The sequence below is a fragment of the Hyla sarda genome, chromosome 8, assembly GCF_029499605.1.
Source record: "Hyla sarda isolate aHylSar1 chromosome 8, aHylSar1.hap1, whole genome shotgun sequence".
Lineage (NCBI taxonomy): Eukaryota > Metazoa > Chordata > Amphibia > Anura > Hylidae > Hyla > Hyla sarda.
Window position 1 is genome coordinate 32,039,373 of NC_079196.1, and position 24,037 is coordinate 32,063,409.

Here is a 24,037-nt window from a genome sequence, read left to right on the forward strand (position 1 = left end):
GATAGATATGAGATAGATAGATAGATAGATATGAGATAGATAGATATGAGATAGATAGATAGATAGGTAGATAGATAGAGATAGATAGATATGAGAGATAGATATGAGATAGATAGATATGAGATAGATAGATAGATAGATATTAGATAGATAGATAGATAGATAGATAGATTTGAGATACATAAATAGATAGATAGATAGATAAATAGATTGATATGGCTGCAACCAGTCCTGGCGTCTAGTGAGTGGGGGCCCTATTGGGGAGAGAGAGATAGATAAATAGATATGAGAAAGACAGATGATAGATAGATAGATAAATAAATAAATAAATAGATAGATATTAAAGTGTTTCCCAAATAGGATGCCTCCAGCTGTTGCAAAACTACAACTCCCAGCATGCCCACACAGCCAAAGATATGGTGAGAGTTGTAGTTTTGCAACAGCTGAGGGCACCCTGGTTGAGAAACAATGAGATGGAGGTAAATAGTCACCATCTCATTGTTTTTCAACCAAGGTGCCTCCAGCTGTTGCATGAGATATTGCATATTTATCTCCTACTAATCCCCAAATTACAAACTCCCCCCCCCCCCCCTATCCATCTCCATTCTACAGAAAGTAACTTACTATGATTAATGGAGGCCTCCCTTAGGTATGGGAAGTCTTCCAATTACCAGTGGCAACCGAGTGTCAGGGTCTTGGAGAAGGTAAAACAAATCATGTGATCCTGCTCCACCAATAGTGTGAGGGGAGGGGCGGGGCGTCCTCTCTGCTCTCCTCCTCTGCTCTTGTACCAGACAGTCAGCTCTGCCCCTGCGCTGATATTACAGGTACAACGTGTCACAGCTTTTAAGAAATAATGTCTCTGGTAGCAGCGCCTCCTCTGTTTGCCCCTGGAAGCTTTATACAGCAGCCTCCTACTTCTGTACTGGGGCTGCAGGCTGCTGGAGGGGGTGCAGCTGGGGCCCGGGCCTCCTGGGAGCTCGGGCCCCTTACTGGAGTACTGGCTGTACCCCCTGATGGTGGCCCTGTTTATATCTACCACAGTAGTGCACCTAAATTCCTGTATTATATATGTATATTATATTAGTTATAAAAATAGTTCAAAGTCATATGAATAATAATTATTTTATTAGATGGAGTAATAAGTTATAAGGGATGTAAGAATTTACAAATAGCGCCACTCTTGTACACCCCCCTTGTGAGTGGCACGCGGGGCGGGCTGCCCCCCTCACCCCTCCCCCTTGGCACGCCACTGATTAGACCCTTAGGCTAGGTTCACACTGCGGAATCTCCGGGCAGAAAGTTTCCGCCCAGAGATTCCGGGTGCGGCCAGCGCTGACTGAATCTGCGGGCGCTAGGACCACGCAGACACTGTAGTCTCCAATAGACTGTAATGTGTTCCGCGAGTATTTCCGCCTGAAGAATGCGCAACACCATTCTTCAGGCGGGAATTTTCAAGCGGATTTTCCGTTCACAAATTCTGAAGTGTGAATTTGTGAACGGAAACCCATTCACTACACTATACATTTTAGTAAGTTCAAAGTGGAATAACAGGCACAAATTCCGTAGTGTGAACCTAGCCTTATGCTGTTTCTATAAAAAGCATCTTTTCTATGCTGCTCATACATCTTCAATAGCTGTGGGCTGAACACATCTGGCTGACAGCTATTTGTCTCAATTCTTTCATTTATGTACAAGCTCGACTTAAATGGTTATTGTCGTATCAAGCAACTTTCCTTCCTAAATTCATAAATTAATTTGCCAAAAATTACTTTTTACCCCAGAACGATCCACACTGCACCTGAAAGATAAATCAAGGCTTCCTACTCATCTCTCATTACCACACAAAAGTCATAGTGATAATAATATTGACCTTTGTATAGTGGATTTTATTCAGTAACAGTGAAATTACTCAGTATCTACTAGGTCCTATGAGAGCAACTTTGAAGATTTGGGAACTAGCCAACACTAAATATTCCCTAAAATCGTCTAACTCTCTACTGACTAGTGTTGCTCGCGAATATTCGCAATACGAATTTTATTCGTGAATATCGCAAATTCGCGAATATTTGCGAATATAGCGCCATATATTCGTAATTATGAATATTGTTCATTTTATTTTATTTTTTTTCACAGTACACCCCTCTCTGCTTCCAGCTTGTGTGGTGTAAAGAAGGCTCTAATACTAGTGTGTGAGACTGGTGTGCAAATTTTCGCATATGCGAATTGTTTTCTTATGCTAATTTTTATATGCAAATTTTCGTATATATGTTATTTTCGCATACGCGAATATTCGCATATGCGAAAATAAAACGAGAATATTACGAATATGCGAATATTCGCGAATATATGACGAATATTCGTCCATATATTCGCGAATATTCGCGAATTCGAATATGGCCTATGCAGCTCAACACTACTACTGACTCCTTTCATATTTAATCCTTACTTTCCTAACAGTGACGACATAGATACGATATCCCCTTGGGTAAATGCTAAATTATTTCACCTAGCGGATTTAGTGGACCCTATAAGGAAGACAATTCTTCCCTTCCACACCTTGAAAGACAAACATCACCTCCCTAATTCTGCCAGTACATTTTATCAGGACGTTTTACTACATTCATGTTTACCAACAAGCGATATCCCTGTTTCTAAACCAACTCTTTTTGAGACACAATGTAGGGGGGAAGTATCTACAAAGGGATTAATCTCAACCATTTATAACATATTGAATTCCATAATATACCGAGACAACCCGAAACACAACTACATGAAGAAATGGGAGGATTATTTAGGGAACTCACTTCCTATGTCTACTTGGCGGAATATATGGGTCCAAGCTGCGAATTCCTCTTCGTGTATAACGCACAAAGAGAATCAATACAAGATTCTCTTCCATTGGTACCATACACCAGATGTGCTGAACCGTTTTTACCCACAGGTATCGTCAAGATGTTGGCGATGTGGCTCGGTTTCCGGAACCCTGCCACATATATTTTGGGATTGTCAATCCCTTCGCCATTATTGGCTGGAAGTTCAATCTCTGGTAGCGAAGACTGTAGGGATACATATTCCCTTATGTCCTCTTACTTATATTCTGAACGTCCCACCTCCAGGTGTAAGAAAACATAAACTTAGGCTTTTCCATTACATACTTACCGCAGCTAAATGTTTATTCGCCCAAAATTGGAAAAAATCCGAACCCCCATCAGCTCAATCACTTACTGATAGAATCCTTGAGGTCAGACGAATGGAATATTTATCAGCGATTTCTGAAAATAGACTTACCCATTTTAACAATATATGGAAGGACTGGGACGGCTTTATACCATCCCCCGGTGAGGCAGAGGAGGTCCGGATACTGTCACATGAGCTTGCATATACTTTTCATTATAATATCTTATTTCTTTAATTTGTCTTTCTTTCTAACTATAATTTTTCTACTGTTATCTTTACCCCACTTTTTTTTTTCTTTCTCCTTTCTCTGAACCACATTTTAGCCAAAATATGTCATCTTATAATTCTTTTATCCCCAGTCCATTATAAATCTTGTTATAAATGATAGAGAGGATTACACTTCTATTTGCGTATACAATATATTCTTTATTAACGTTATAGAGAATATTGGTTAGGTTGCATGAATACTGTTACTAATTTTGAAAGGCATCATCACATGGCAACCTTGCTGTATCATATAGTGATATGCCAAATCTTATTCCTTATTGTAATTAGATGTGTACTTTCATGAAACTGAAAGTTATGATTACAAGACATATCTGAGTGAATTATACAATTATAGGACTAACAACTTATTGGTTCGGATTCAGATAATACCGATATATTTTCTTTTTATTTGTTTTCAATGTCTGTTTTTTCTTTTTTGATTCCCTTACTGTTAAAATGAAAAATTGTTTATAAAATATAAAAATAAACAGTTATATAAAAAAAGAAATTAGTCAGTATGTGTGGTGTTAAAGGGGTACTCCGGTGGAAAACAGTTTATTTTAAATCAACTGGTGTCAGAAAGTTAAACAGATTTGTAAATGACTTCTGTCTGACCACAGTGCTCTCTACTGACACCTCTGTCCATTTTAGGAACTGTCCGGAGCAGGAGAGGTTTGCTATGGGGATTTTCTTGTACTCTGGACAGTTCCTGACATGGACAGAGGTGTCAGCAGAGAGCACTGTGGTCAGACAGAAAAGAAATTCAAAAAGAAAATATCTTTCTCTGTAGTATACAGCAGCGGATAAGTACTGGAAGGATTAAGATTTTTTTTTAATAGAAGTAATTTACAAATCTGTTTAACTTTCAGGCACCAGTTAATTTAAAATAAATTGTTTTCCACCGGAGTACCCCTTTAAAATTTATGCTCATAATATGTGTCAGAATTATGTGGGCCTAGTATAATGGTATTGTTGGTAATATTGGGCTTTGTATAGTGAGTTTTGGTCAATAACTGTATCCAGTTTGTACGATGCTATTCTTAATAGAGAAGGATAAGGATGAGCCAGCGTGGAAATTGCAGAAAGGTCCCTTTATTGTATAAAATCCAAAACACAGGTACAGGAATGCATAATGACGCGTTTCAGGCGTAAACTGCCCTTAGTCATATAAACTTACAAGACACAGTCATCTTATATATAGGGGAAGTGATCCAAGAGAGGGGTGGAACCACCTGAGTCGAAACACTTAACCCCTTATACTACAAAACAAAGTGAAATGCCATAAATACAAACATAAAAGTGCATAATATAAAACAGATATAATTAAATACAAAATGACAGCATAGTTACAACACCTCATTGAGCTGATCTACTTATCTCTGCACATATTCTTAATAGAATTGCATCTATAGATCAAATCATATCCAACACATGCACCCACTTTGGTCCATCTACGTTTCCGCCTGATTATTTGGTTGGAATATCGTGGTTGACCACAATTTTTTTTTTCGTTTTTTTCGATTCAAAAAACAGATTTCAATTTTATATGATATTTTTAACATTATTGTCTCTGTAAATCATATTGAATTTAAAGGGGTTCTCCACCATAAGGTGATTTTAGTATGTACCTGGCAGACAGTAATGGACATGCTTAGGAAGGATCTGCGCTTGTCTTGGGGCTAAATGGCTATGTTGTGAGATTACCATGATACTGTGGCTAGCTTTTTGTGAACTGGTATTTCCTGTTTGAGTTTTTTTTTTGCCTACAAATCCCATAATTCCATTTTCATCCCTCCCACACATCAGCCACCCCACTCATTGAAACATAAATGAGCTGCATCCATTCAAAAGACCTGTGGTTTTCAATCAGGGTGCCTACAGCTGTTGTATTAGTTGCAGATTGATCTCTCTCCCACCAAGCGATCGCTCCACACATTGAAGCAGACAGGCTCCCTGTCATCAGCTGACTAGTGAGTCAGGTCTCGGCCGCATTGCAACCTGGGAAAAAATTTTAATCAGACAAAAACTTATATATATATAATTTTTTAGATGCATTGATGAGTTTTTTTAGTATATGATTTTAGCCCATTTGTTTTAAAACTATGTTCCACAGATCCTAATCTGACTGCAGCCTTAGGGCCTATTCACTTGCAGAATTTCCCCTTGCGGAATTCTGCCTCAAATGAAAGTCCATAGACTTCTATGGGATTCCGTACTCCCATTGACACTTCTGAAATTCCGCAAGCGGAATTTCAGAAGTGTCAATGGGAGTGCGGAATCCCATAGAAGTCTACGGGCTTTCGTTTGAGGCAGAATTCCGCAAGGGGAAATTCCGTTGTGTGAATAGGCCCTTAGTCTTTTTATAGTGGATTTTTATTCAGTAAAAGTATGGTGAAATGATTCACTCTCTATGCGATGGTCAATATTGTGTTCATCGTGTGACAGTATCATCTAGGCCCCGTATGGTGGTATAATTGATAATATTGGTCCTTCTATAGCTACGGTGTCAGTCGTCAGCCGTACCTCTGTCCTCCGTCAGGTGAAACGGCGTTCCCACCTTCTCTCTCGGACGAATCGCCGTCAGTCATCAGCCGCAACTCCTTCCTCCGTCAGGCGAAATGGCGTCCTGCCTCCTCCCTCACACCAATCGCTGTCATCCTTCAGCCACAACTCCCTCATCCGGAAGTCCCTCATCCAAAACGCCGTCATGCCTCAGACTATTCTCCCTCAGACGCATAGCAGAGCCGAAGCTGCACAGCACTGTATAGCATGTACAGCAGAACCCGTATAGCAGAGAGCCGACACTGGCTCTTCACGGCAGGAAGGCTTTTTGTCTGAGGGATGACAGAGTTTTGGATGAGAGACTTTAGGATGACAGAGTTTTGGATGAGAGACTTTAGGATGACAGAGTTTTGGATGAGAGACTTTAGGATAACAAAGGAGGGAGGAGGGAGTTGCGGCTGACACCTGACGGAGATTGGTACGAGGGAGGAGGCGGGACGCTGTTTCGTCTGACGAAGGACAGAGGTACGGCTGAGGACTGACGATATCCTAAAATGGACACCGTATATAGCAGTTTTTATACAGTAGCATTATGATGAAATGATTCAGTCAGTATGTGGTGGTAATTATTATGGTCATTATATGGCGGTATTATTTGGGCTTTGTATAATGGTATTGTGGGTAATATTGGTCCTTGCACTGCAGTATTCTGCACACCAGCTGTTTGGTATTTGGAGCCCCACTTTTAACTTTGCCCAGGGCCACAGTTTGTTTAAAACCTGAATTTATGAATAAATGTCGTCAGTCCGCACCATGATGATCCTGTGAGTGGTGGAACCTGCGTCTCCAGTTCCCCCTCGGTTGTGCTGTGGGATGTCCATACTGACGTTCATTAGAGCTAAAACCCGAGTCCATTTTATCTGACTTGCCTGGAGCCGAGGATTAGTCAGGAAGGTAAACCTGGAGATACGTACGATTATATGGGATTTAGGAGAGTAATTACACCAGGGCCTTTGGTTAGCGAAGAAAGAATAATGACTTGGAATTTACACGTTACACACAAATACATAGTCAGAGAGCGGGGTTTACTTAACTAAATGTATGTAATGCCCTCCGGTCATCCATAATGCGCTTAGCTTTTTGTTCTAAGTGAAACAATGTGTGTGATCTGTGGTTACTGTATGACAATGCATCCTAAATCGAGGGGAAATGTAGCAGGCTAGTTAAGTGTTTGTTTCTAGTGATCTGGGTGTGAACATTTTTAATTAAATTTTTTCACTAAAAAGATATTAGGATGTTTCCAATTTAAAGGGGTACTATGCTGCTCAGCGTTTGGAGTGAACTGTTCTGAACGCTGGAGCTGGCGCCGGGAGCTCAGGGCTGTGGAGTCGGAGTCGAGGAGTCGGATGAAATTTTGGGTAGCTGGAGTCGGAGTCTTCAAACAATGCACCGACTCCAACTCCTACTAAATTTAGATTGGAGTTTAAATGTCCCAATTCACAAAAAGTTATAATTAATGACTTCTCTACTGTAAGAATAAAGACCAATGCATGCAGTGCCTCACGTAACCGCAAAACGAACACAGTAAGTGACCGTGAAGAAGCATGCTTTTCTGCTTCATTATATGGAACGCATTGCACAATTAGGAGCGGCAATACTCATACTTTCCATAGAGTTGTGTTCTGCGGTTACAGGGAACCCATTGGTAACCTAGCCTCTCACTGATAATGGAGTAAGTAAATATGGTTTTTGTAGGACTAGAGACACTTGTATAAGTGAAGGGAATGGAGGGTCAATAGTTCAAGACTGAAGCTGTAAACCATTGAAAAAACTGCTGCCATTCAGCTAAGGCTATAAAAACTTGTAAACTCCGATTGTTAGCTTAAACTTAAAAAATGACTATGGGATTCTACTAGGGAAATCATGTTTTATAATAAATGCCCCTTCCTGGATCCTCCCACTGCCCTATCTTCAGCAGCAGATCAGCACACAAAAAGGATTTGATAAATCTCCCCCTAAGTGTTTATAAATACATTCGCATATTAATACAGGGGAGTCGGAAGTGCAAAAAACTGTGGAGTCGGAGTCGGAACATTTATCTACCGACTCCACAGCCCTGCTCGTGATGTCATAGCTCCACCCCCTCGTAATGTCACGTCCCGTCCCTCATTGCAAGTCTATGGGAGGGGCCGTGACAGCCGTCACGCCCCCTCCCATAAACTTGCATTGAGGGGGCAGGGTGTGACGTCATGAGGGGGCGGGGCTATGATCTCACAAGCTGTGGTGAGATCATAGCTGAGCAGCGTAGTACCCCTTTAAGTATTTATGGCATAGGCACAGGACTTTTACAGGGTTTTCACCGACTGGGAGAATGTTCATAGCTTCCTGGCTGTCACATGATTAATTGAGTTCAATGGAGAAGTGGCGGCACTTGTGTGATGGAAGTTTCATAAGAGGATCTTTGTATAAAAGTCAAGATTCTAGATGGGAGCTGGTAAACAGGGGTCATTGGACTAACATTGCCCTAATAGCTGGTATTTGTATGGCAGTTCACACACCTATCATGCATTTATAGCATAAACAGGATAGTGATAGTGAATAACAAGCGGATCGGTGGGTCACAACCACTGGGACCCCCATCGTTCACTAGAAGGAAAATTTCCCCCACATTAATAGAGTACAGAGTACATGCACAGTCAGTGCTCCAGTTATGGGGGGACAATCAATAGAGCGCACGCCCAGGATGTGTGGTGCACACCCAAGCAGTCAGAACCAGACACCTATCGACCAGCTTGTTTTGTCAAATCTTGTGGATAGGGGATAGTTTTCTAAGAAACATCCCTTTAACATGCAAATCTAACAGGGATTAGATGAGATATGGTTGCTTATGAAGACCATCCCTTCCCGTATACTGTAGGTTATAGAGAATAACCATGTCCCCCATTTAGGATCTTACTCGATTAGTCAGAGAAGCTAAGAGCAATTCTACGACTCGTGAACGGTGCTTGTTTAATGAATTATTAGCAGAGTACCCAGGGTTGCACAATCTCTCTACCTAAACCTTGTAGGAGATTAAGGCTATGTTCACACCATGGAATTTCTGTGCGGAAATCTATCTATCTCATATCTATAGACATTAACTCTCCACAGAGCTAAACTGTGGCAACTCCTCCCCCCCCCCCACACTATATACAGGGCAATTTATGGGTTCCCATTGGGTGGACAGGGTCACCTGACTACTCTGCATCCCTTTCTTAAGGGCACAGTACACTTATAATTACATAATACGGTAAATACAACAAACACAGTAAACAATAGAACAGTGGGCCCATCACAGGAGCAGCAGACATGCCCGAGGAGATCCGCAGCCCACAGGACAGCCTTTGGTGCTGATACACAACATATCTATCTATCTCTCTCCTATCTATCTATCTATCTATCTATCTATCTATCTATCTCATATCTATCTTTTTCATATCTATCTATCTATCTCATATCTATCTATCTCATATCTATCTATCTATCCATCTATCTATCTGATATCTATCTATCTATCTATCCATATATCTATCTATCTCATATCTATCGATCTCACATCTATCTATCTATCTCATATCTATCTATCTCATATCTATCTATCTATCTCATATCTATCTATCTCACATATATCTATCTATCTCAGATCTATCTATCTATCTATCTATCTATCTATCTCAGATCTATCTATCTCATATCTATCTATCATCTATCTATCTCATATCCATCTATCTTTCTATCTCATATCTATCTATCTCATATCTATCTATCTATCTATCTATCTATCTATCTATCTATCTATCTCATATCTATCTCAGATCTATCTATCTATCTCATATCTATCTATCTATCTATCTATCTCATATCTATCTATCTATCTCTCATATCTATCTATCTCATATCTATCTATCTATTATCTATCTATCTCTCATATCTATCTCTCATATCTATCTATCTATTATCTATCTATCTCTCATATCTATCTCTCATATCTATCTATCTCATATCTATCTATTATCTATCATATTTTGTAAAATGGTGTTGAAACGTGGACATATGAGTTTAAAACTTTTTATTAGAAAATATTGTGTTGTAGTTTTAGTATAGTTGTGGCTGTGAAGGGGCATACAGTGCTGTCTCTATAGAGAATTAATCTTTGAACGTCATTGGGGATTTAAACTTTTTGTAAACTGTAGTTGAATGAGGAGACCCCAGACGGCCACAATTACACTTTCTTATATTTTAGATATAAAATGGATAAATCATCAGCTTGATGAGTCTTTATTATAACATTCTGAGATCGTCCTCTTAGTCATCCTGCTCTCCCAAGGCTAAACTGGCTGATAACAGGGAGCAATAACCTGCATCTATCTAAACAATGTATAGCGATTGGTAAATCTTTATTATAAAGAACTGAGAATGTTCCGGATCAGTTCACAAATAACATCATTCTGTGATATCCTGTCATAGAGAACAATATAAGTCATTTTAGGTAAAGTTGACTTATTACAGGATGACACTGTAATGTATATGTCAGTAATGTCAGGACACAATATATAGCGGCAGACATGTCCGAGCAGGAAGGTTACAGACTCAGCCTCATCAAAGGAGAAATGATAGGTATGTTAGATTAGTATCTCCGGCTATGGGACCTTCTTACACTGCCAATTCTGCTCTATAGGGGAGATTTATCAAAACCTGTCTAGAGGAGAAGGTGCTGAGTTGCCCATAGCAACCAATCAGATCGCTGCTTTCATTTTTGAAAAGACCTCTGCAAAATGAAAGTAGTGATCTGATTGGTTGCTATGGGCAACTCAGAAACGTTTCCTCTGGACAGGTTTTGATAAATCTCCCCCTATGTGTGTATATGCCTAAATATCTGGAGCAGAAGCAGCGTTTTGATCCCCCAAAAAAGGCCCATATGGTTGTGTTCCCATCTTTATAAAAATTATCTCAGTCCAAAATTTGGTGCTAATTCATTTCATAATATATAATATATCTCAGTGTTTCCCATCCAGGGGGCCTCCAGCTGTTGCTAAATTACAACTCCCATCATCAGAAAATGGCCTATGTTTTAAATTAGTTTCTTTATGTTAACCATATTTTTCACGAATTTTGTGTGATTTTTTATTTTCTATTCAACTAATAATCTGATAAAAATCCTAAAATCTGGCAGTTTCCACTCTGACCACTAGGGATAAAACTACGCTGAGACTTCGTGCTCTGTAGAGATCCTTTCCCAGTAATGCCTTTTTTCTCAGGGCAGATAAGAGTACAGTGAAAGGTGACACCAGTAGATAGATAACACTGGATCTGCCATTATTCACAGCAGAGATCCGCATCCTTGTAGAATGACCTCTGAAAAAGGTTACAGAGAATGCCCGGTCGCATCTCCAATTCATCTTAATGGGATAGCTTCTGTCCATTGTCACCTATGTCCATAGGTTCTGCTGTGGGGACCCACGGGTGTAGCGGTGTGAGTGGTGGGATCAGATGGTATTAACCCCGAGGGCAAGATGTTGTTAACCCCTAGTGTTCGTGACGCCAGTGTGGTTTTAGAGTTCCAGAACACCACATGCCCGATTCCTCTGCTATCCCAGTTGCTAGTAGTGAAATGAGAGTCCACAACCAGTTATGGTCAAACGGAGGCTTTACTGAGTATAAGACAGATGGAATTATCTTTACAGCTAAGGCCAGATTTCCCAGAGAGGTAGCCAGGACCCAGAAGGACATTGCAGCTTGCTGGACCAATATACTTGTAATTAACTTGACTTGAGATTGGACTTGACTTGACTATGTGCAGGACTTGACTAGTTTCAATGACAGCAGACATAGACTTGAGACTTACTGGAATGACTGTAGCTTTTGGGGTCTTCCAGATGCTGATCACTTGCACTGACATTTCTGGTGGTTGCACTCTCAGTAAAGATTGATGGTACAAGAGCTGCTTGACAGCTGACATCAAAGACACATTTATTACTGAGTTTTTTTTAGAGCTATTTAAATCTGTCTTCAGAAAGCTCATAAGCTCCCCCTAGTGGTCACTGGTGATCCGCAAAAAAGTTTTTTTTTATATAACTATATGGCTGGGTAAAGGAAATCTTCACAGAATATGGAGTAAAATGTTTTAACCCATGTTAAGATATATCACTGTTTCCCAACCAGGGTGCCTCCAGCTGTTGCAAAAGTGCCACTCCAAGCATGCTCGGACAGCCTTTGGCTGTCCGTGCATGCTGGGAGTTGCAATTTTGCAATAGCTGGAGTCACCCTGGTTGGGAAACACTGGTGCAGACTATAAAGCTTAAAGGGACAGTTCCACATCTGTCTCTGGTTTGGGTGTGATTTTACAACTTGCCTCTATTCACTTCCATTAAACTGAGCTGCAGAACCACACCAAACCTGGAGACAGACGGGGGGTGGTTTCTAAAAGAAAGTAGCTGTGTTTTTCTATTCCTGGATGACCCCTTTAATAATCATGTTATAAAATGCTATAAGCGCCTTGCGTGTTATGACTTCCTGCTTGTTGTCATTGACAAGAAGCTTTGTCCTTTACTTACAGTCCACTGTGGACTAAGGTCTATGGGCAGTTGTAGGCCGGGTCCGTACCACAAAAGATTTTTCTCTTATACATTAAAGGAGTAAATTCCGCAGTATGTTCTAATTTCTGTACAGATTTTTTTCCTGGTAATTGTGGTTCTATAAACCCCCAATCCACTTGCACTTCTGCGGGAGGGCAGTGCGGAAGCCAACAAGTCTGTGTTTTTGGACCCAAGACGTTTCTATTGTTTTCTCGCTTATTTTTGCAACTTTCTGATCCACCTTGACTAAATAAACAGCTACATGAGATCAGCTTTACTGCGTTACCAAACATCACTGTTTACCAAACATGGAGGTCTAATGTTACCGACAGTGATACTAAAGAGTCAGGTGCTTCACCGCCACGGAAAGAACAACGTCTGAGATCTCCGGGGGTTTTTAGCCTTGGGTCCCCTGACAATAGGCAGATCACCTAGTGATGTGGTCTCCAAAGTGTGGACCTCCAGATATTGCAAAACTACAACTCTCAGTGGTGCTCAGGGCTGGCTCCACCTATGGGCAAAATAGGCAGCTGCCTAGAGCGCCTTTTCGATGGGGGAGCCACTCTTTTCACAAAAAGAAAGTTATTGCACACTGTCTCCAGGTCCTGATAGTAACCGCGCACCCCAGTTGTAATGTGATTACATGAAGAGGAGGTTAGTTTATTAATGTGTCACCCCTGCAGGAAGTTGGGGCGTGTAAAAAGGCGGAGTCGAGAGGGCGGCAGAATTAGCTTTTGCCTAAGGTGGGCAAAATCTGTGCACCTGTCCTGGTGGTGTTTCTCTGTTGGGATCAGCTATAATCTGTTGAAAAACCTGGTAGTAAGTGGTCAATTTCCCTGCAGTGCCTCCACAGGAGAGGTTCTACATTACACAGTGGGACATATTTACTATGCACCAAAATTCTGGCATAATTTGCACCAAAAAACCAAAAAATTGGCATACCAGGCCATTGCTCCACACGCAGCTTTAGACACTTTTCTACTTTACCTGATGAGTTGGGTGTTGCCTAGAAAAAGAGGCATATCTTTGGGTGAAGGGGTGTGGTTTAAAATGCGCCACCACGAACAAGATGATTGGACACCTAAAATCCAACATGATATATTCTCCATGACCTCACCTGACATCACTTTCCCCGATATTGAATGGCTACCAGGAACTGAATTGCCTCTACAGCTTCCCTTCAAAGTATTTGTGAAAATGTTAAAGGAATTCTTCAGTTAAAGAAACAAACTGTGTATGATGTCAAAAAGTATAATAAAGCAACTCACTGATATAGCTGTTATTGGCTACACTGCCCAGATCTCTCCATATAAGCTGAGCTGTCCAGCTTGTAGCTGTGATATCACATCACACTTACTGAAAGCAGAGCTGCCATCTCTTTTTCATTCTCCCCTCCTGTCTGCTCAGGACAAGACCAGTGATGTAACAAGGGGAGCTTGTATTACTTCTCAATAGACTTAACAACCCCTTAACAACAATGAAAGTAAATGGACATCATGGTGTGGTGGTACTTAGCGCACCATGATGTACATTTATGCCATGTATATGACCACGAGCACCGGACCAGTGCTCGCATCATGCACGGCAGGTCCTGGCTGCTGTCAGCAGCCAGCAACCTGCCGGTAATGGCGGACATCAGCGATCACGCTGATGTCTGCTATTAACACCTCAGATGCCGTGATCAATACAGATCACGGCATCTGCTGCAGTCCGGCACTTAAAATGGATGATTGGATCGCCCGCAGCGCTGCTGCGGGGATCCAGTCATCCAACTTGGCGGACAAGGTCTCCTCACCTTCCTCCGGCCGTCTCCAGGGGGTCTTCTGCTCTGGTCTGAGATGGAGCAGACCAGAGCAGAAGATTGCCAATAACACTGACAGTGCTTTGCCCTATGCATAGCACTGAACAGTATTAGCAATCAAATGATTACTATACTGGTACCGATAAAAATTACAGATCATGTCGCAAAAAATGAGCCCTCATACCGCCCCGTATACGGAAAAAGGAGAAAGTTATAGGTAGTCAAAATAGGGCAATTTTAAACATTCTAATTCAGTTACAATGGTTTGAGATTTTTTTTTATGCGGTACAATTATAAAAAAGCATATAACATGGGTATCATTTTAAGCATACTGACCCACAGAATAAAGAAAACGTCATTTTTACAGTAAAGTTTACAGCGTGAAAACAAAACCTTCCAAAATTTCATAAATTGCGTTTTTCTTTTCAATTTCCCCACATAAACAATATTTTTTGGTTACGCCGTACATTTTATGGGTCTGTGGATGAAAATATAAAAGAGTTATGATTTTGAGAAGGTAAGGGGGAAAAAACATAAATGAAAAATAAAATTGTCTGTGTCCTTAAGGCCAAAATGGGCCTGGTCCTTAAGGGGTTAAGGCAGAATGAAGCCCTTGTAAGTCACAGTAGTTTCCATCAGAACAGGCGTCACGGCTGTCTTATGTGGGAAAGGCTTCTTGCTGCCCTTAAATCTAATGAGCAGTAATACAAGCACCCCTCTTCACATCACTGGTCTCGTCCTGAGTAGAGAGGAGGGGATGAGGGAGCAGGGACGAGAGCTGTGATTTCATAGAGTATAATGTGATGTCATAGATACAAGCCAGACAGCTCAGCTGATAATGGATGATCTGTGCACTATGGCTATTAACATTATATTAGTACGTTTCTTTATTATGCTACTTGACACCAAACACAGGTTGTTTCTTCACTAAACAACCCCTTTAAAGGGATACTCTGCTTGTTTACATCTTATTCCCTATCCAAAGGATCAGGAATAAGATGTCTGATCGTGGGGTATCCAGTAGCTGGGACCCCCTGCAAACTCCAGCCCGTCAGCCTGGCGTTTTTCTGTCAGCCATCACGCTCCCCTCCCATAGACATAAATGGAGGGGGCATGGCGTGACATGACGACCACGGCTGCCTGAAGCCACCAATCTGAACTAAAACATTTAGAGAGCTTGTTTGCCGGGCCAGAGATCAGAGATCGTTTGCCGGGCCATTGGCTGGACCCCCCCACGATCAGACATCTTATCCCCTATCCTTTGGATAAGGGATAAGATGTCTAGGGAAGGCGTACCCCTTTAAAGGGGTACTCCGGTGGAATTTTTTTTTTCTAAATCAACTGGTGCCAGAGAGTTAAAAAGATTTGTAAATGACTTCTATAACAAAAAAATCTTTACCCTTCCAGTACTTTTTAGCAGCTGTATGCTACAGAGGAAATTCTTATCGTTTTGAATCTCATTTTTGTCTTGTCCACAGTGCTCTCTGCTGACACCTCTGTCCGTGTCAGGAACTATCCAGAGCAGCATAGGTTTGCAATGGGGATTTTCTCCTGCTCTGGACAGTTCCTGATACGGGCATCGGGTGTCAGCAGAGAGTACTGTGGAGAAGACAAAAAAATAAATGAAAAAAGAAAAGAATTTCCTCTGTAGCATACAGCTGCTAAAAAGTACTGGAAGGGTAAAGATTTTTTTTAATAAAAGTCATTTACCAATCTGTTTAACTTTCTGGCACCAGTTGATTTAAAAAAAAAAAAAAATGTTTCCCTCCAGAGTACCCCTTTAATGTTCTGGTTACCTGCAGCTGCCCCTAGTGGAAGCCTTCTGCATAAAGCTTCTGCTTCTCTTTTCACCTTCTATGGGGCCTATACTGTGTTTTGCTCTGTCATTCTATAATTTATGCCTCATTTGCATAGTTTAGCCACTGGCAATTCCAAGCAATGCGGATAGCGAGAGGATGATTAAAAATCACTTAATTTTTGGCAGAAAAAAGAGCAAAAGTGATTGGAAACATGAAAGAAAATATTAATTAAAGGAACAGATGCGCTTCTGACAAAGTGTCTGTGAAACGTTATCTGATCCATCAATGTTACTGTCAGGGCCTCATCTGTGTGGTCTCCTCTGCTGGAAAGTGTGTGGAATTTCAGAAAAACCCTTAAAAACTTCACATAAATCTCCTCACCCATCAGACAAGCTGGATGGAAAGATAAGATTAGGTAATACAAAAAATCCTGTCCTTTCCTAAACCGAGAAATTGCAGTTTAGCTCCATTTTATTCAAGCTGACCTGCAATACCAGACACAGCCTGTGGACAGAAGTGGCACTGTTTCTGAAATGAAACAGCCATGTTTTTTTTTTCTAATCCTGTACAATCCCTTTAACCCCTTTAAAACAAAGGATGTACAGTTACGTTCTCTGCACGCTCGGCTTGTAGGAAATGCGCTTATCTTTACTGTAACCTTGACTGTGTAGAAACGAAACCCCCTCAAGTGTTGCAAAATAGCATTGTTTAGTTTCACCCTCAAAAATATAGTTTTTCTTTATTTCCTTATAGATTTTGTGGAAATAGATTGATGTCATTATAAAGTACAATTGGTTCAATTGGAGGTATGGTGGTATTAGAAAGCGAGGAGGAAAATGCGAAATTGCAACAATGAATGGGTTAAGTACTTAAAGGGTTATTCTGGTTTTATACATCTTGTTCCCTATCCAAAGGATAGGGGATAAGATGTATGATCACAGGGGCCCCCTCCATTCATGTCTATGGGAGGGGGCGTGACGGCCGTCACGCCCCCTCCCATAGACATGAATGGAGGGGGTGTGGCGTGACGTCACATCTCCGTCTCGGAGGCAGCGTCTGGCACAGAATGCTGGGGGCTGACCCGTGATCGCAGGGGTCCCAAGGGGCAGGACCCCTGCGATCATACATCTTATCCCTTATCCTTTGTATAGGGGATAAGATGTATAAAGCCGGAATACCCCTTTAAATTGATGCTACAACTTTAAATGCTGTAACAGAAAATACATAAATACATAAATGATTGTTAAGTGTAGTGTTAGTGTCCTGATCATATTGACAGCTCATGTTGCCCTAGGCACTTGGACCAAATACCCCCGTTAGGGTGATTCCACATGCGTCTGAATTTTTTCCTTCAAATCTGCAGCAAAAACTGGATGTGTTATATGTGGATTTTGTTGCAGATTCACTGGGGATGTGACCCCCTATACACAGAAAGTGGTGAATTAAAGGGTCAATCCAAAGCAGCTGCCCCACTCAAAATTGTGGCCCTAGGCACAGGCCAACAGGTGCCTAATGGCAAATATGACCTTGGTTACGATTAAAGTTACAGACTACACCTTTAGCCATAAGAGGTTTGAGATCAACAGGATAGGGGATAACTATTGGATTGTGTGGGTCATACCGCTGAGGCCCCCCATGACTTGAGTCTTCAGCTGCTTCTTCGGCTCCCATAGAGAATGAATGGACCAGCGATGCGCATTCGAGTCCAGCAGCTCCATTCTAAAGGGAGACTGGTGCCCTGTTTTCCAGACCTCCACAGACCCACATAATCAGTTATCTTCTATCCTGGGGATAGGGGGTTAACTTTAAAGGGGTACTCAGCCCCTAGACATCTAATCCCTTATCCAAGGGATAGTGGATAAGATGTCTGATCACAGGGGTCCCACTGCTGGGACCCCCGCAATCTCAGTGCAGCACCCGGCCTTCTGAAAGTTATTTTCAGAACTCTGAGTTTGGGCGGCCTTGGTTGTGGTGTCACGCCACACCCTCTTGTGATGTCATGCCATGCCCCTTTTGTTAATGTCTAGAGGGGGTGGGGTGTGACGTCAGGACCACGGCTGCCCAAACCCAGAGTTCTGAAAATAACTTTTCCAGAGCTCTGAAAATTACTACACGGAGATCTCGGGACCCCCGCAATCAGACATCTTATGATGTCTATGGGCAGAGTACCCCTTTCAAACATGGAAAACCCTTTAAAAGGCTTTTTGTCTGTTTTAGTTCTCCCTACTCCCCAAGAAACAGCACCTCTCCTGTCCATTGGCTGTATGTGGTATTGCAGCTCAGCCAAACCAAAAACTTTCACCATGAAAATGCTATCCCATCTATCAGCATCTTGTTACAGAGTAGGAGGGGCTGAGCAGATTGATATATAGATTTGTGGGAAAACATTCAGTATATCCTGAATCTTTCCATGGTTAGGAGTCCAGTGGGCAGTCCTATCATTGACACTGCCCACTGGACTCCTAAGCATGGAAAGATCAGAGATTTCAATTAATAGGTTATAGTAAATGTTCCCCCACAAACACATATATAGTAATCTTCTCAGCTCCTCCCGCTCTATAACATGATGCAGATAGATTAGAATCTGTCATCACTCTAAGGCCATGTTCACACGTCCGGAATGTCCACATGGAAAATCTTCTTGCGGACATTCTAGAGAGAGTGCATAAGATGAAAGCACTAGGACCGCACGGGAATACTCCGTCTCATAGACTGTGTCCGCAGAAACACCTGGCACAGAAGTTCCAAACGTGTGCACAGCGCAGCAAAATCCAGTTGAAATCAACAGGACTCTCCGGCGGAATTTCAATGCGGAATTCCACACGGAGATTCCGGACGTAAGAACATGGCCTTATACTGCCTGAACCACAAGCCAACAGCGTGGTCATCGGATACATTTCCCTTCCCCACCAGTTTTGTTTGATAGATCCCTCTCTTTTTTTGGGGGTATAAGGATAAATCTGTCAATCAAGGGCTGTGGGGTGGGGAGAAGACACTAGTGACCGCCCTGATGACTCTTGGTTCCGTGGAAGGAGGTGAGTATGTGTTTTTTTTTATATTATACTGCCACCCTGGGCCCTTATGAATGTACATTTTCTTTTTCTGTGTGTAACCAATATAATTAATTGCCTGAAGGACAGATAGAAGAATTCATGTTTGGGGGCCACATCAGAACTACGGGGGGACTCAGGTTGCGGAGTGACGTGGCAATCTGTACAAAACTCTTCTGCTGGGGGCACTCAGACTGACTGACTGTTGCCTAGAGAAAAAGAAGGATTTTCTCACTCAGATACTAACATTTCCCACTGAAGAAGGAGACAGAAAACAAAGCCAGACAGTTCCCAGCTCTAGGGAGTTTTCCATATCTTCACAGCTAAAAAACTGAAAGAGATAATAATCATATAACAACTCGATATTTACATCAAGAACACACGTCGGATTAACAAAACTGTGATAGATGGAGAAGAACTGAAATTCAATGACACGTTTCATGATGCATCATTTTTTTACATCATTGGAGGTTACCTATTAAAGTGGTACTCCGCTGAAAAACATTTTATTTTAAATCACCTCGTGCCAGAAAGTGAAACAGATTTGTAAGTTACTTCTATTAAAAATCTAAATCCTTCCAGTACTTATCAGCGGCTGTATGTTCCAGAGGAAGTTCTTTTCTTTTTGAATTTCCTTTCTGTCTGACCACAGTGCTCTCTGCTGCCACCTCCTTCCCATGTCAGGAACTGTCCAGAGCAGGAAAGGTTTGCTATGTCGATTTTCTCCTCCTCTGGACAGTTCCTGACGTGGACAGAGGTGTCAGCAGAGAGCACTGTGGTCGGACAGAAAGGAAATTCCAAAAGAAAAGAACTTCCTGTGGAGCATACAGCCGCTTATAAGTACTGGAAGGATTAAGATTTTTAAATAGAAGTAATTTACAAATCTGTTTTAACTTTCTGGCATCAGTTGATTTAAAACAAAATGTTTTCTAGCAGAGTAGCCATTTAAGGCCCCTTTCACACTACCATTGTCACATGGTAGTGTGAAGGCCGCCGGGGGGGAATAGCGGGAGAAAAAAATACTGCTTGCGTCGTCTTTTTCTCTCGCTACTCCGGCTGAAAAAACAGCTGCGCCCGACGGACCCCATTAACTATAATGGGGTCCATCAGGACCCGCTTTTGCCCGTTGCGCCCTGTCAAAATGAAGGCCGTCAAACTCAAAAAAAGAGAGTTTGACGGCGTTCTCGATGGGGTGAAACGGTAGTGTGAATGTAGCCTTATATAGATGGGGCCAGATTGAATGATCAGAAAATGGGCCAGTGTCCAAGAGCCCCACAGCTGAGAGAGTCTCAAGTGGTCAGTGGTCTTAAAATATGGCCCTCCAGATGTTGCAAAACTTCAATTCCCAGCATGCCCGGACACCCAACGGCTGTCCGGGCATGCTGGGAGTTGAAGTTTTGCAACATCTGGAGGGCCACATTCTGAGACCACTGATGGTAATATCTACTGTGTATATCTAAAGTCCGGTAGTCCTCCGGTCCCTACAGATGGGTTCCCCTCCCCTACTGTTCTTTAGCAGAATGTTGTGTAAATAAGGGTGGGTTCACACCACGATTTTGCTATACAGTTTCATAAAAAAAAAACGTATGCACCATAATGTGTACGGTTGTCTCCGTTTTTCAAACCATACATTTTTTTACTCTTTTTTACATGGTTTTTGGTCTGGGTGAAAAACTGTATTAAACCATATACGTTTGTTTTTTTTAACATAGGAGTCAATGGGAACCGTACAGAACCGTATGTGCATACGGTTCCATCCGGTTTTCACCATACGGTTTTTGACTTTGCACAGTTTTTTTTCTTGGAATTTCATTCAAACAAGTGTAACTTTATTCATAATGGAGTGAAAAGTTAAAAACTTATACGTTTTTTTCTTAAAAAACGCATGCAACCGGACATCATTTTTCAAACCGTAAACAGAAAAAAATTTGTACACACGTTTTGATACAGTTTAATCAGGTTTTGAGGAATGCGTTTTTTTTAATCAAAAACCTGATACGGGAACTGTATTGCAAAAACGTGGTGTGAACCCAGCCTAAGGGGCGGGGGGTGGGGCTTAATCGCGGCGCACGCACTCAGCCGTATTCGGGAACCGTATTTAATGTATGTCTAGGAGCCGACCGGAGTGAACCGCAGCCTCCGGTCGGCTTCGTTTTCGGTCGTATGCGGTTTCCCGACCGTAGGCAAAAACGCGGTCGACCGAAAACGAAGGCCGAAACGCGGCCGAAAACAAAGCCGACCGGAGGCTACGGTTCACTCCGGTCGGCTCATAGACATACATTAAATACGGTTCCCAAATACGGCTGAGTGCGGGTGCCGCGATTAAGCCCCGCCTCCGTCCTCCCAGCCGTATACGGGAACCGTATTTAACAAAACGTGGTGTGAACCCAGCCTAAGATAGAATGCTAAGATCTAATGGGGAGATTTATCAAAACCTGTCCAGAGGAAAAGTTGCTGAGTTGCCCATAGCAACCAATCAGATGGCTGCTTTCATTTTTAACAAGGCCTCTGCAAAGTGAAAGAAGCGATCTGATTGGTTGCTATGGGCAACTCAGCATCTTTTCCTCTGGACAGGTTTTGATAAATCTCCCCCTATGTGTCTGTGGTCAGAGGTCACAATACGTGACAGGAGGATCCCTGAGGCTGAAGTGAAGGGAACAGTGTAGACATGAACAGAACTCCACACACACGGCAAAGGCTTCAAAACCTGCACAATAGACACAAAATAGATATGGCAGGTATGATACAGTGATAACTGAGGTCAGAGATCAGGTATAGGCCAAAATACAGTGGTGTTGCTGTCACCTTTAGATGGCTTTGTGTCTATACTGCATCAATTTTCTTTCACCGATCCATGTGTGGTGTCCCAGTACAGATGTTCTAGCTGCTACCCAATAGAGAGTGGATAAAAATATTTGCTGGATATACTGTATATTGTGTATTTCAGGTACTGGAGAATCTCGCAATTGAGTTTGTTTGGATTGGACTTTATTTCAGGCATACAATGAGAAGTTGTACAAGGGCCTCTCTGCTTTGCACTGATCTTTATTTGGGTCCCTATCTTGTTCCTTACACAGAAGCCTGGTCCTAAAAGGGGTACTCCACTGGCCAGCGTTTGGAACAATTAATTCTGAATGCGGTGTGGGCGCTGCAGGGGTCAGCCACGCCCCCTCAATGCAAGTCTACGGGAGGGGGTGTGATGGCCGCCACGACCCCTCCCATAGACTTGCATTGAGGGGGCATAGCGTGAGGTCACGAGGGGCGCAGCCGTGATGTCATAATCCCAGAGGCAGGACCCCCACCATCAGACACCTTATCCCCCAATACCATAATGCAGTGGCAATCTTTTGGTGAACTTGCTATTTCCTGTTGGAGTTCCCTCCCGCGCACTACAAGTCCCATGATTCCTTGTTTGTAAGTGTGAGGTCACTTTTCTCCCTTCCACACATCAGCTACCACACCCATTGAAATTCAGCTGAGCTGCCTTCCATGCATTGGACCAGTGTTTCCTAACTAGGGTGCCTCCAGCTGTTGCAAAAACATAATTATTTGCAGAACGATCCCCCCCACTCCATTCATTGAAGCAAAGACAGGCTCCCTTTCAACACCTGACTAGTAATGTAATATCTCGGGCCGCACTGACGACCCTCATTTCGTATGCTGTTAAAAATAAACTTTGGGGCAAATATCACAGAAGATTTGCGAGACCACCATGAAACACAGGTACAGACACTATATTATGAACTACACTAGCTTTACAGCCCCTGCAGCACAGTCAAACAAAAATAATCCCGGAATACCCCTTTATCTCCAATAAGCACTCGCAAAGTTTGCAATATCTTTATTTTTTTAAGACTATATCCAAAATATGACATCACTGACCAGGATTTTCATTATTGAAGTTTTTAAGACTGAGGGGATGATGTCACTAGAGTGATGACAGAATTAGGTTGGTTGTTAAGAACATGTCTTGGTTGGATCACTATAGGTGATGACATCATAATGGGCACTATTGGTGACATTGCCTAATGTGCCCCCTTTAACACCCCTGAACAAGTGGTAACAGATGATCGTGTCATAGATGGGGGCTGGTGGGTGATGATGTCACAAGGGGTGCCACCCCTATGTATGGAGCATCTGCACTGCCAGCTGTTCTTGAGGTGCCTGAGGTGGGATGTGTCCCCTTTAATTGCAGGAGTCGCTATCACTGCCTTATAGTAATGTCACCACTGATGACATAATTAGAAGCTATTAGAGATATGACCTGTAAGATACTAGAACATGTTCTTTGGAAACAATGTTACAGAATTGATGACTGATCCTGAGATATGAGGGTTTATAGTTTGTCTGACAATTCAGGGAATCAGTCAAATGGGTGTGAACTTACACCCCCTGATTGTATAATCCCGCCCATCACACACCATTCCCATTAAAGTGTAGCTCCCACCATCCTATTTTTTTTCCTGTCCCTGCCTATTGCCCATCTATCCCTAACCCCCTCCCTGCTTTTAATTTTTATTTTTACTATATTAAAAATGCCTTTTGTCTGCCTGGCAGTGTGCTCACTACCTGGCAGACTTCCCCAGCAGGCACCACGTCACTGATGCCTGCTGGGGGGGACTTCCGCCCTTAGTTCATCTACACAGTGCATCCAGCTGTTTCATCACTACAACTCCCAGCCTGCCCTGACATCTGTTGGCTGTCAGGGCATGCTGGGAGTTGTAGTATTGAAACAGCTGGAGGCACCCTGTGTAGATAAACTATTAGTTAGCTACATGCGGCGCTAGCCCGTCCCCTCCGTCTCCCTCCCTCCGTGCCATACCC

At 42.3% G+C, this 24,037-nt stretch overlaps 1 protein-coding gene across 4 annotated transcripts in view; it reads left to right on the plus strand.

Moving 5' to 3' along the window:
- The first annotated feature begins 792 nt into the window (after window positions 1-792).
- Window positions 793-24,037, plus strand: part of LYPD6 (LY6/PLAUR domain containing 6) — a 107,053-nt gene continuing 83,808 nt past the window's right edge. For 2 of the 4 annotated variants that reach the window (XM_056535355.1, XM_056535360.1), the window contains exon 1: window positions 21,794-21,951. The gene's annotated coding sequence lies outside the window, so the exon portion shown is untranslated. Of the gene's footprint in view, window positions 828-19,112; window positions 19,199-21,793; window positions 21,952-24,037 lie in introns of those variants that run through there. The other 2 variants (XM_056535356.1, XM_056535358.1) reach the window with 2 other exon arrangements.